We start from the raw sequence: 12889 nt of genomic DNA, 5'->3' as shown, positions 1-12889 counted from the left end.
GGTCTATCGTGAAAAATAACCGTCCTCATGCCTCACTTTTCTCCCCACTCCAAAGGCAACTATAGCCAACATTTTTAGCTATTTTGTTTTGTGTTGTCTCATTAATTGGTTGGTTGATGTTTTTGGTGTTAACTTCCACAATTGTACGTGTATTTGTTTACATTGTTAATTTAATTTTATTTTTTAATGTTTATGTACTTATTTTAAGAGAGAAACAGTGCAGGCTAGGAGTGGCAGAGGAGAGAGAGAGAGAGAGAGAGAGAGAGAGAATCCCAAGCAGGCTCTGTGCTGTCAGTGCAGAGTCTGACATGGGGCTTGATCTCACAAACTGCAAGATCGTGACCTGAGGGGAAACCAAGAGTCAGAAGCTTAACCGACGGAGCCACCCAAGTGCCCCTGATTTTTAAAGTATAGGCCTTCCCCACAACTCCTCACTATGGAAGATAAGGACATAGCCTTCCTTCATTGCCCTCTGCCTCCCCATCACACACATCTCCCCTTCTCACCTCTTCATGCACTCAATATCATTAGATCACAATTTTGGTTGTTAAAATTTTTCCTTTAATGTATATTCATTTTTGAGAGAGAGAGAGAGAAACAGAGTGTGAGCGGGGGAAGGGCAGAGATAGAGGGAGACACAGAATTCCAAGCAGGTTCCAAGCTCTGAGCTGTTAGCACAGAGCCCAACATGAGGCTCAAACCCATGAGCAGTGAGATCATGACCTGAGCCAAAGTCGGTCACTCAACCGACTGAGCCACCCAGGTGCCCCTTGGTTCCATTAATAGTTAGTGTTTAGGGGCACCTGGGTGGCTTGGTCGGTTAATCGTCTGACTTGGGCTCAGGTCATATGATCTCACGGTCTGTGAGTTCGAGCCCCGCGTCGGGCTCTGTGCTGACAGCTCAGAGCCTGGAGCCTGTTTCAGATTCTGTGTCTCCCTCTCTCTCTGCTCCTCCCCTGTTCATGCTCTGTCTCTCTCTGTCTCAAAAACAAATAAATGTTTAAAAAAAATTTTTTTTAAATAGTGTTTATATTATAGTAGGCATATCAATGTTACTTATACCTAAGCTCTGTCATATAAATACTATATTTCTCCTATTCTTTTTGGCTCATACTTTTGTTTCCCTGGGGTTATTTTTTGTTTGTTTTATCAAGTATTCTATGTATTACCACTAATTGAATTCTCCATCCATTATTTGACCTTTTTTAAAAAATGCTCAAACACATCAGGATTCTTTTAATTTCATCTTCTTAAAGAAGTCCCTCCTTGAGCCTTGTAATGGGCCTTGTATTGACCACCAGATGGATGGTCCTGGACACCAGAGGCACACTTGTCACCCAGGCTTTCCCTTCCCTGTCTCCTGGAACCTCATTGGCCTGTATCCTGTCTCCACTGTCTTCCTCTGTCTTGCCTCATTCCCTCATTTTGGTGGAGCACATCCTAAAGTAGCTTCTGAGAATGGGCATATGACACGTAAAAGTTTTTGAGGCCTTACACGACTGAAATTCAACTTATTTTCTATGGTTTCACATTCCCAAATCTCCACCCTCAATTATTTTCTAGATCCTCTGAATGTCATACAGTTTGTTACAAATCTCTTAAACGGGTAGGCCCACAACTCGCCAGAGTATTCTAGTAACAGTCTAAAGAATGCAATACAAGAATTACTTTGTGATAACTGAATTTGGTACTCTAAATTCAATTCTGCCACAGTCACATGTTGCAATTATCGTACCTTTGCCTCTCCTGCCTACACATGTTCCTATTTAGGATTAACAACTCTCGGTTTTGCCAAGGTCATTTCAAATTCCATCCTTGTATTCGAAAGTGTTAATAACTCTGTATCTTAGCATCCACCATAAACTGAGCTTCATAAAATATCAAATTACTAATACAGCACACAGGTTCTTCTAGACTCTGAAACTTGCTGCCATGTCTCTTAATGGCCAGTGCGAAATTATTTCAAACCATTAAACAATCGGAAACCTTGAAACATATGCCATAATTGTTTAACTTTATTAGGAAAATAGTACTCTGACAGTCGAGTTTCAAGGTCCCAGTTCTGGAGGATTTATCCTGGTGCTTTGCAAAGGTGTTCAGCTTCTGCCTTTCAAAGGCCATCTCTTTCCTTATTTAAAAAATTAGGTAGTACATAATTCTTTTTCCAGACCTCAAGGTTCCATTCTGTTAATACTAAACAGATACATAATTGAAGAAGCAGCACGGCATAGTGAAAGAACACTTGCTTGAAGAGTGAGAAGATTAATGTTACTAATGCTAATATTTGAAATACTATTACTCGGATGTACTACTAATCCAATATTTAGTAATCGATCAAATACGTATTGAACACCTACTGGGTTCCGGGTATCACACTAGGTACTGAGGCTATGGGGTGAAAAAGACAGACATGGTCCCAGGGTTTGTTAAATAGGACAACAGACACTGAGCAAGTAATAACAAGTTGACCATGACAATAACCTAACCTTTATGAGACTCAGTTTCCTTGTGAGTATACTAAAATAATAATATCACTCCATGTGTTGCAATGAGGTCATATAGCAGAGAAACTTTATAAACTCTCTCTCTCTGTCTCTCTCTCTCTCTTTTTCTTTTCCATACAAACTACAAGCACCTTCTACTCTTTGGTTGTTCCAGAAGCAGGGAGCATACCTTTCTCCCATGTGTAACTCCAGCAAGTAATCAGTGCTTGTCAAGTACATGGAAAGTCAACGCGTGTGTGCTGAACAAGCAACAACTCCAAAAGGAGTCTGTATTTTCATACATGTAAAAGTCTTCTCATTTTCCCACCAAGATTATCCACCCATTCATGAACAAATGAACCTTATGCAATTAAAAAGCACAAAGTCATACTTTACTAAGACACTTCCTTTTAGCAGGCATTTGTCATTAAGGTGTGTATGTTTGAATAAGTGAAATATAACATTTAAGCTTTCATCTATCCCATTTTACATAACAAGCAATTGTCCCTAAAACAATTTCAGAGGACAGAGTGTAACTTTTGAAGTGTTTGACAAAATTATTTGAGATATGGAAAGCACCTAAATAGGACACCCAAAACAAGTCAATTGCTTTGAATTTCAAAATGAGATGTTAAAAAAATTTGAATTAACTCTCAACAAAGTTTCAGCCTACAGAAAAGTTTTCTAACAATGCTAAAACACCTTCAAATAAGTGTATGAAAATGTCAACTGACCTGCTTCCCAGCAAGTCTATCGGATAAATGGACTTTAAATCTTCGGACACTAAAATTTGTACAGCAGACAGAGTTTTACCATGGAAGGTAATTGTTTTGGTTTTATTCCCCCCCAGAGGGCCTAAGGAATAGCTGTGATTTCTGTTCTCATAAAACCAGAGACCGGAAGGGCTGGAAGGGAGTCTAGGAATTGTCCATATTAGCCTCCTTATTTTTCAGAGGGGGAAAAACAGAGGCCTAGAGAGGTGAGACGATTTGCCAGTTGCAGAGCTGGGATGAGAACCAACGTCTCCTCTTCTCTGGGACAGGAAGCAGCAGCAGCCTGCTGAAAACATTGCCTGGTATCCCGGGAATTTGCTTGTCTGCTGTGTGGAGATAGACTGACCTTGGAGAGTCTAATTCCAAGACAGTTACACATACATTCCAGCTAAAGACACAACTTCATTTTAATTGAAATAGAATGGCAGACCAACACCTCCAGTTGGTTTTTTGTTTTTAGGAATAGCAAAATGAAATGCTTTATCTCCTACTATAAAAGCTCTACTCCTTAACAGAAGTAAACAGAAAGCCCTCTAGAGAGCCTGACCCAACCACAGTAGTGGTTCCCAACACACCAGCCTAATTAGCTGCTATACCCCAAAGCCTGCACTGGCCCATTGCTTCTTTCTCATGGCAAGTAACAACCTCCTGCCCACTTCCTTCCCCAATCAAGGACCTCATTATCAGGTCTATCCCTCAAATTCATCCAGAACAGGTTCAACCCCTTTCTTCTGGCCTTTCCTTCCAACATGATGAGTTCACAAAACAAAACAAAAAGTCAGAAAGTAGTTTCTCTTCACAAGTTTGGGAAAATCTAATCTGCTAGTTCATAAATTATAATTGTAAAATGGAGTAATGGAGAGAACATGGGACAAAGAGAGCAGGCAGACCAGTTCAAATATGGTTCTGATTCTAAACTCTTGAGGAAGTCCTCAATCTCTCTGAGGTTCAATCTCTTCATCTCTAAACTAGAGATGCTAATGTTTATCCCATAGAGTTACTGTAAAGATTAAATAAAGGGGCACCTGGGTGACTCAGTTGGTTGAGCATCTGACTTCAATTCAGGCCATGATCTCATGGTTTGTGAGTTCAAGCCCCGCGTTGGGCTCGCTGCTGCCAGTGCAGAACCCGCATCAGATCCTCTGTCCCCCTCTCGCTCTGCCCCTCTCCTCCTCTCAAAAATAAGTAAACATTAAAAAAAAAAAGATTAAATGAAGACACATTTTAAGTGTCTACCACACTGCCTGGCATACACTAAGCACTTATTCTTTTCTGTTCTCTCTCTGCTGCTCACTTTTTCTCCATTTTCTAGGAACCCTGTTGAATATGCAAGTATTGTCATTTGTTGTATGATTCTACTTTTCTATATATTTGGAATTTTTCATTATAAAAAATTTCAAGATAAAATAATTTAAAATGATCATTTTCAGTTGCTAGCAATGTTTAATAAATACAAATAATCTTTCAATCATGCAGATTTGGATGATAATATATTTCTAAAAAACAATAATTTAGAAGCTAGAGATTGTCATTTTATGCACATTGAGACATTTTATATAATAGCCAGTGTTCTTAAGGAGGTTTTATTCTGATAAATAAGCTATACAACAATGCTTGAACAGCAGCTGACCACCTTAACTGTTGCTTATGAAGTACCATTCTGATTGTATATCTATTTGGAAAACACTACTTTTATCAAAAATGTTTCCTATTTCTGCTTTCAGTTCATGTAATTCATAGTCATTATGGGATTAACTACCAAACTGGGTATCTTTTACAAAAAATTTGTTTTATCGGTTTGTCATATGTAGCCTGAATGCTGATCAACAACTGATGAAATTGTATTCAGTTTGATGCATTTAAGTAAAATTAGTGAGCTCATAGTTCAGAATGAATATTTGTTTATATTTTTTAGAAAGTGCTATTTTCCACTTGAGACAATATTTTGCCCTTTATGATAAAAATCTCTTGCCATTTTTAATCTAGCTATAAAATATAAACATTTTAACCCATGGTTCTATATGTTTCTTTGAACTAACATGGTTAAATACTTAGGGCCAGCTCACTCGACCTCTCTAAATTTCAATTTCCCAAGTTAGATGGTTAAAAATACCTTATATTTACAATGCTACCTTTCTTTTAAAGACTTTGTAATGTGTTCAACTACTTTGTTATTAATTCCGAAGCGTTCCTTGGGCTTAGTAGAAGGTATCTATTAAATGCAGCTTACCTAAGGGGGACCACAGTCATGGCTGAATGATTTGCCCAAGGTCACAAAGACATAGCATCATAACAATCAAATGATATGACACGTGACAACCATAAAGTACTACACAAATTCAAGGTATGACCAGAAATATGAATAGATCTGTGATGAATTCTCACAGTTACTGACTACTGTTCTTAACACTCTTTTCCCTTGACTTTCTGGCCAACACTAAAATAAAACTTACCACCAAAACATCTCATAGAGCATAGCAAAGAGTAAGAAGAAGCTGGGAAATATACAGAACTCCTTGAAAATATGGTGCCATGTTATTTTTATGGATAGTAATAGTGACCCTGCTGTGGAAATAGCCTCCAAGATTCATTTATTTATTTTTTAAAGAATAAAATAATTAAGTTTAGAATTCTGACCAAACTCTAACTTGGGGATTGACTTTCAATACTTCAGATCTCTTGCTACATCTACTCAATTTCCTAGTTGGCTGGAGAATTATTGGGAAATCTCATAATGCATCGTAAGTACTTGCTACATGATGCCCTCTACACAGCTACAGAATATCAGCAAAATGTGTGTATTATTTTTCCTTATTCTCAGAACTATTTCAGAGTATAATGAGCTGCTTCAAAAGGGTCTGAAGGCCCCTAATGAAAGGTGTTTAGGACGTGCCAGATACCACGGTTGCTATGAAAATTATCAACCAACTAGAAACATTAGCTATTTTATGCCAAAAAACCAGTGTTTTAACAATGATTCATTTTTGGTCGTTAGCTGATTATTCTAAGTTCTCATTATCTTGAAACTATATTAGCACCAAAAAAATATATGTTTTCAAATTTGGCCTCTTTTGTGTGATGGTTCCATCTCTTATGTACCAACCATAAATTCTTTGCCTCTGGGACTGCAAATACTTCAGGATGTAATGGAAAGTTAGTATCACATGGCAAGACATTTGTTCCCATTGCAGAGTGAGGCCAGCTCTGAAATTCAAACCCTAATGAGAACAAGTATGTAAATGAGAGCAGCCAAACTAAACAGATGAAGAAAACAAAGCCCAAGGAGTCTATAAAAGACATTTTTTTAGCCTAGGTATTCATTAACCCATAGCATTTAGATTCTCTGAATTAAAAATAGAGCCTTCTTTCCAAGTTTGTTACTGTAGTGACATATCTATAGACCTACATTTAAAAAACTATATGGGAAGAACTTTTTACCCATAGAGTAGATCTATTTATTAAATCTTCCTATGAAAGGAAATGTGAGACTATTATACCAAATATTAAATGCATCTTAATATGCCTTAAATGAATATGATTAAAAATGGTGGTGTCAAAGGAATGTGTATTCGTGATCAAAATTTCAATCTGTGCTTTCTACAGAATACGAAAGATGCTGTATTCTCGAGGGCTTCTGCATATGATCCAATGTATAGCTCGCATATTTTCTTAAGTTTCTGCAAAGATTAAAATTGATTCAATAACAAGTTTAAAAAAATGTCTAATAATTAAAATGATTTCTTTTTTAATTCCTCTCTTTTTAGGTTTATTTATTTTCAGAGAGACAGTTGCGGGGGGGGGGGGGGGTTTGCAGAGAGAAAAGGAGAGGGAGAGAATCCCAAGCAGGCTCAGCTCTCCCAGTGCAGAGCCTGACATAGGGCCCGAACTCACAAATTGTGAGATTATGACCTGAGCCAAAATCAAGCATCGAATGATCAACCTACAGTACCACCCAGGCGCCCCTCTTTTTTATTTCCTCTTAAAGATACATGAAGTACCTATTTTTTGCAGGGAATTCCCCCTGTGCCAATCTTCCATGATTTTAGACATATTTATTGCTTTACTTTCATAATGGTGAATGAAAATGTTGTAGGGTATTATAAACATGGAAAGTTCATTTATACAGTATTTATTAAAAAATCTAATATGTGTCTGGCTCTACCACCTTCAGAATGCAAGAATTGGGGCTCCTGAGTGGCTCAGTGGGTTGAGCATTGTACTTTTGATTTTGACTCATGTCATGATCCCAGGGTGGTTGGATTGAGCCCTGTGTCAGGCTCCATGCTGAGTGTGGAGCCTGCTTAAGATTCCCTCTCTCTCCCTCTCCCACCCTCTGCCCCTCTCCCTGGATCTCTCTCTCTCTGTGTGTCTAGAATAAAAATATATACATACTAAAAACCAAAAAAATGCAAGAATGAACAAGACTGATGAAAGCCCTTGCTCTCCTAGGCAATCCATTTTAGCATGGGAAGATAGACAACAAACAAAATAAGGAAATGACATAATGTATTAAAAGATATTAAGTGCGGGGGCCCCCTGTGGCTCAGTCCGTTTAGCATCGACTTTGGCTCAGTTCATGATCTCACGGATGGTGGGTTCGAGCCCCACATCGGGCTCTGTGCTGACAGTTAAGAGCCTGGAGCCTGTTTCAGATGCTGTGTCTCCCTCTATCTCTGCCCTTCCCGGGCTCTCTCTCTCTCTCTCTCTCTCTATCTCTCTCTCTCTCCCCAAAATAAATAAAACATTTAAAAAAAAATGTATCAAGTGCAACAGCAAAAAATAAAGCAGGAAAGAGGATAGGAGCTGGGAGCGGGAGAGGCTGGCAGTTTTAAATAGTGTAGTCAGGGTAGGCCTCACTGAAAAGGTGACATTTGAGCAAAGACTTGAAGGAGGTGAAGGAATTAGGCATGCAAATATTTCAGGCAATAAGCAGAAAGTACAGGAAATGCAAAGGTCCTGAGGCAGGCGGGTACCTTGGGGAATCAGGCAATAATTAGCATATTTGAGTATTACCAAAGCTAAAGCAAAAATGTTTTGTGGACCTATTTATATGTTGGCTGTCACATGCAAAACCAAGACTCCAAATTTGTCCTTTGGGACTCTAGATTCATAAAATATTAGAACCAAAAATAGTAATGCTCTCAGTCAACCTCCTTATTTTACAGATAAAGAATATGACACCCAGAGAGGTCAAAGACACACAGCTACATAGAATTCTGCAGAGCCTACAATAGAACAAAGGTTTCCTAACACCCCATTTTCATTCAACTTTATTTCTTATATTTCAATTACACTTCTGTCCTTTATGTCTTTTTTAATTTCTTTTTAAATTCCTTTTTAATTTCATAAATTAACTCTTTAAAGCATTTTTGCATTAATTTGATTCAACTGAAAAAGCACAATTCATTCCTAATGTTACCTTTTGATGGAATTCAACAAAACTGAGGGGCAGTTTATCTTTTGATAGAAATTACAAAGTGTTATTTATCACATGACTAAAATTGTCATTTCATCTGTTGTTACACCTTTACAAAGCTACTTTTAATTCAGGTGGTATGGAAACGTACATTTTTTATATAAAAGTAACACACTCAGATAAAAATTGTATGTGATTGTTATAGAAAATTTGGAAAATATTTTTTTAAATTTTTTTTTTCAACGTTTATTTATTTTTGGGACAGAGAGAGACAGAGCATGAACGGGGGAGGGGCAGAGAGAGAGGGAGACACAGAATCGGAAACAGGCTCCAGGCTCTGAGCCATCAGCCCAGAGCCTGATGCGGGGCTCGAACTCACGGACCACGAGATTGTGACCTGGCTGAAGCCGGACGCTTAACCAACTGCGCCACCCAGGCGCCCCTGGAAAATATTTTTTAAAATGAAACAAAAAAGGCCAATAACCTCATCACCCAGAGATAACTACTATTTAAATTTTGATATATTTTCCCCTCAGTTTTTTTCCTATGCATACATGTAACCTTCTTTCAAAGGTGAGATACAATTTTGTTTAATGTTTTTTAACTCAATATTCTACCACATTCATCATTTTTTAAAAATCATCAGATGATAACAAATGTTCATCTTTAAAATGGTTTGATTTTTTTGAAAATAGAAGTCAACTACATGTAAAGTTCATTAATCAGGTGGACTATACAGTTTGTTTAAAGTAATATTTTCCTACCCACAACAAGATACAATTATAAAGCAATATGATCAATATGTGTAAGCTTCATAATTAAGCTGTAAAATAATTTAAGAGTTTTGGAATGGTAGTTAACAAAAATGCAACATGGGAACACGTGTACCCTTTTTAAAGAGGATAAAGTCTTAATGCTTTATAATCATACAAACACCAAATTTCATTAAATAATAAACAATGTATTTCAAAAGTATTAGATAAGGTAAGCAAGCCTTTTTTCTTTGTTTGGAACTTATAGCAGCCCATTTACATTTACAGTGGGGTCTATAGCACAAAATATGTAGGTGCTTCTTCTTCCATGTTCCACTGGGAAAATAACTTTGTGTGCTTCAGAGAAAAGGATGGCTTACCCATCTATCTCTGCTGAAGCTCCCAGACATGTTGGCCCTGCTTTGGAGTTTACGATGGTAAGAATAAATTTAACATTCATACACATAAACCTAGAATTGGGAGAAGACAAAGGAAGGAGTGAGGAAAGTGGCGAGGCCAGCTGTTGCCACCAGAACACGAGTGTAGCTTCATTAAAAACAAGATGCTACTCTAGCATTCTTTTGCTAAGAGAGAGCCCATGAATCAGAGTAAAAATTATCCACTGTTCAATTGTACCTGGACAAGAAAGAAAAGGCAATCCACCGATACTGAGCTGTATGGCCTTGCCTTCTACCTTTTCCATAAGGGTCCCTTCTTTGTGGCTCTTTTATGACTAACTGAATCTCTCCCATCCTCCCTAGATTTATCTATGTATATTTTTATCTCATGGGAAAGATGAGGCTCAGCACCGAGCCTCCCTAAAATTAGCTCTACTTGTTAGAAGTTCTCCTTGTCAGATAGTTCTATCACACTTATCTAATAATTGCCTTTAAACAAAATGCCTTCTTTTTCTCTGTAGTTCAGAGTTGGGTTGTTTGTTTTTTGTTTTTTGGGTTTTTTTAGGTGGGGCATTTCAAGTTCTTGAGTAATCAAAATCACTGACATTAAATTAGTTAGGGTTTCACTGAGAAAAAGACTTGTCTCACAGGTATTTAATCAGTTGTTGTGCTATAAAGTTATTAAATCTCTGTATAAAAAATGTCATAGAGATTGTTAAATATTTCTACCATTTTGGTATGATACAAGTATTATAACCATATGAAAAGAAATGTATCGTTGACTCTTTTAACAGATCTTTCTGAATATAATACACCACATACTCTAAACTATGAGAAGTTAGGAAAACAGAGAGGTTTCTTTTTAAATGTAAATCATAGCGTGTTAATCATGTGCCTGTAACCCTCCTGTGGCTTCTCATTACATTTAAAGTAAAATACAAATTCTTTCACTGGGCCAACGAGATCCCTAAGATCTAGGGCCTGCCTACTTCTCAGATGCCCCTGCGACACACTGATTTCCACCACAGTGCCATTGTGCCGTGTCTGCCTCTCTTTCTTAAATGCTGGCTTTTGACAAAAAGCCCACCAGCCAGACACCTAAGATGCTTTTGCCGCCACCTTCCACTGTTGTTTGTTTCTTCTTCACACTTATGAGTCTTTGAAATTACCGCATTATTCATTGATTTCTTTGGCATCGGTTCCTGTTCTAAAATATAAGACCTATTAGAACAAAGACTTTCCTTTTCTTGTCTAGTTCACAGCTGTTCCCCAAGTCTAGCAAAGAGACCAGCACATAGTAGTCTTCTAAATATATATTAGATGAGTAAATAAGGAGATATTCAGAGCTCTTTGTTCAAAATATAAGCTTGATTTTTTTCCATCAACATAAAATATTTCAAATAAAATATTAATAAGCAAAATTATTTTAAACGCAGTAGTTAAGCTTAAAGCAATTCAGTAGTTGCTTAAAGCAATACTTGGGGAGAATACATGGAAAATGAATGAACCATTATCACATAATTTATCTTTCTTTAAAATATGCATTTTTGTGAAAGGGTTGATCTTTTTTTCCTGAAAGGGTAGAACCATTGTATTGATGGAGAACCTATCAAACAAATATAAATGAAATAGTTATAAACTGAAAATCTAGAAGTAAATCAGCTATTGAACAAACATATGCAATACGCAAAAAACGATTAGTACCACAATCCAGAAGAAATGGGGTGAAGATGGAGAAACTATTCTAAATCTTTGAACATGAAAATATATTTGTATCTAGTCAATTTAGTTTAAAAAATAGGTGAATATCACAAAATGAGGGTCACAGTAATAGTTATAGTTATTCATTAGATATTTGATGGCCAAAACTGCAACAAGCCTATGGTTAGCATTTCACCTTGATTTTGCATTTTCCTATTTCCTTATTTCTTGCTAGCCTCCTTCTTCTCCAAAGATATCAGGTGAAAGATGGGGGAGAGGAGTGAAAATTAATTTATAGAGGAGCAGCTCATTACGTAACCATTTTAAGTAACACCCAAATCCTTGTGCAAACATGGTCATGGGTTGAGCTTTTAATGAGTATGAATGCTGTCAAAGTAGGATTTCAAGTATTCTAAAGTTAAATGTTAAAAGTGTTTTGTTTCCAACGACTAAGGAGATAGTTATTTTGGAATTAAAACACAACTGCCAATACAAAGTAGTCAAGATTCTATTTGTGCCTTTCAACCGCTGTTTACTATGAATTGAAAATAGTCCAATCAGCCAAGTTAGAATGACCTTCAGATTATCAGTCAACACTTAGACCATCCCTCATGTCTCGATCCAATTTATACAAGTTTCTACACTAAAACATATTTTTTTGAACTTCATAAGCTGATAATAGTAACATACAGAAGAACTATAACCTAGAAGTCTAGAATTGGCAATGTCTTTCAGTGTTCTTTTGTGAGTATTAACGTTACAACTTAAAATTACAGATATACTACCACTTGAAGTAATAACATAATTACACATGCATACACCAAATTCACACACAAGAAAGACAGAATAGATGGTGATGATTCACCTCACCAAAAGATTTTCCATTAAATGTCTTTAAATAACTAGCTCATCTATGACAGAATATGGCTTCTTCATAAAATCATGTAATCCAGTAACCTTTTTTAAAGGTTTTTATTTATTTATTTCTAAGTAATATCTGCATTCATTGTGGGGCTCGAACTCACAACCCTGAGATCAAGAGTTGTATGCTCTACCCACTGAGCCAGCCAGGTGGCCCAAGTAACTTTCTTTTTTAATTGACAAATTGCATTGAAAATGTGACTGTCAATAATATCACAGTGAGTTGCCATCTTTTCTTCCAAAGACACCAAAACACTGCCACGTGTGTTATCTTTTTCCATCTATTCTTTCAGTGGGAATGGTGGTTTTAATGCCTCTTCACCACAATGTTGCTTCTTTTTAGTAATGGGAGACTGAGGGATTAATAGATTTGTCAACAGTTGCAAGACAAGTTTAAAATAAAACTGAATGGGGCGCCTGGGTGGCGCAGTCGGTTAAGCATCCG

The sequence above is a fragment of the Acinonyx jubatus genome, chromosome C2, assembly GCF_027475565.1.
Source record: "Acinonyx jubatus isolate Ajub_Pintada_27869175 chromosome C2, VMU_Ajub_asm_v1.0, whole genome shotgun sequence".
NCBI lineage: Eukaryota > Metazoa > Chordata > Mammalia > Carnivora > Felidae > Acinonyx > Acinonyx jubatus.
Note: the sequence above shows the minus strand (reverse complement) of the source record.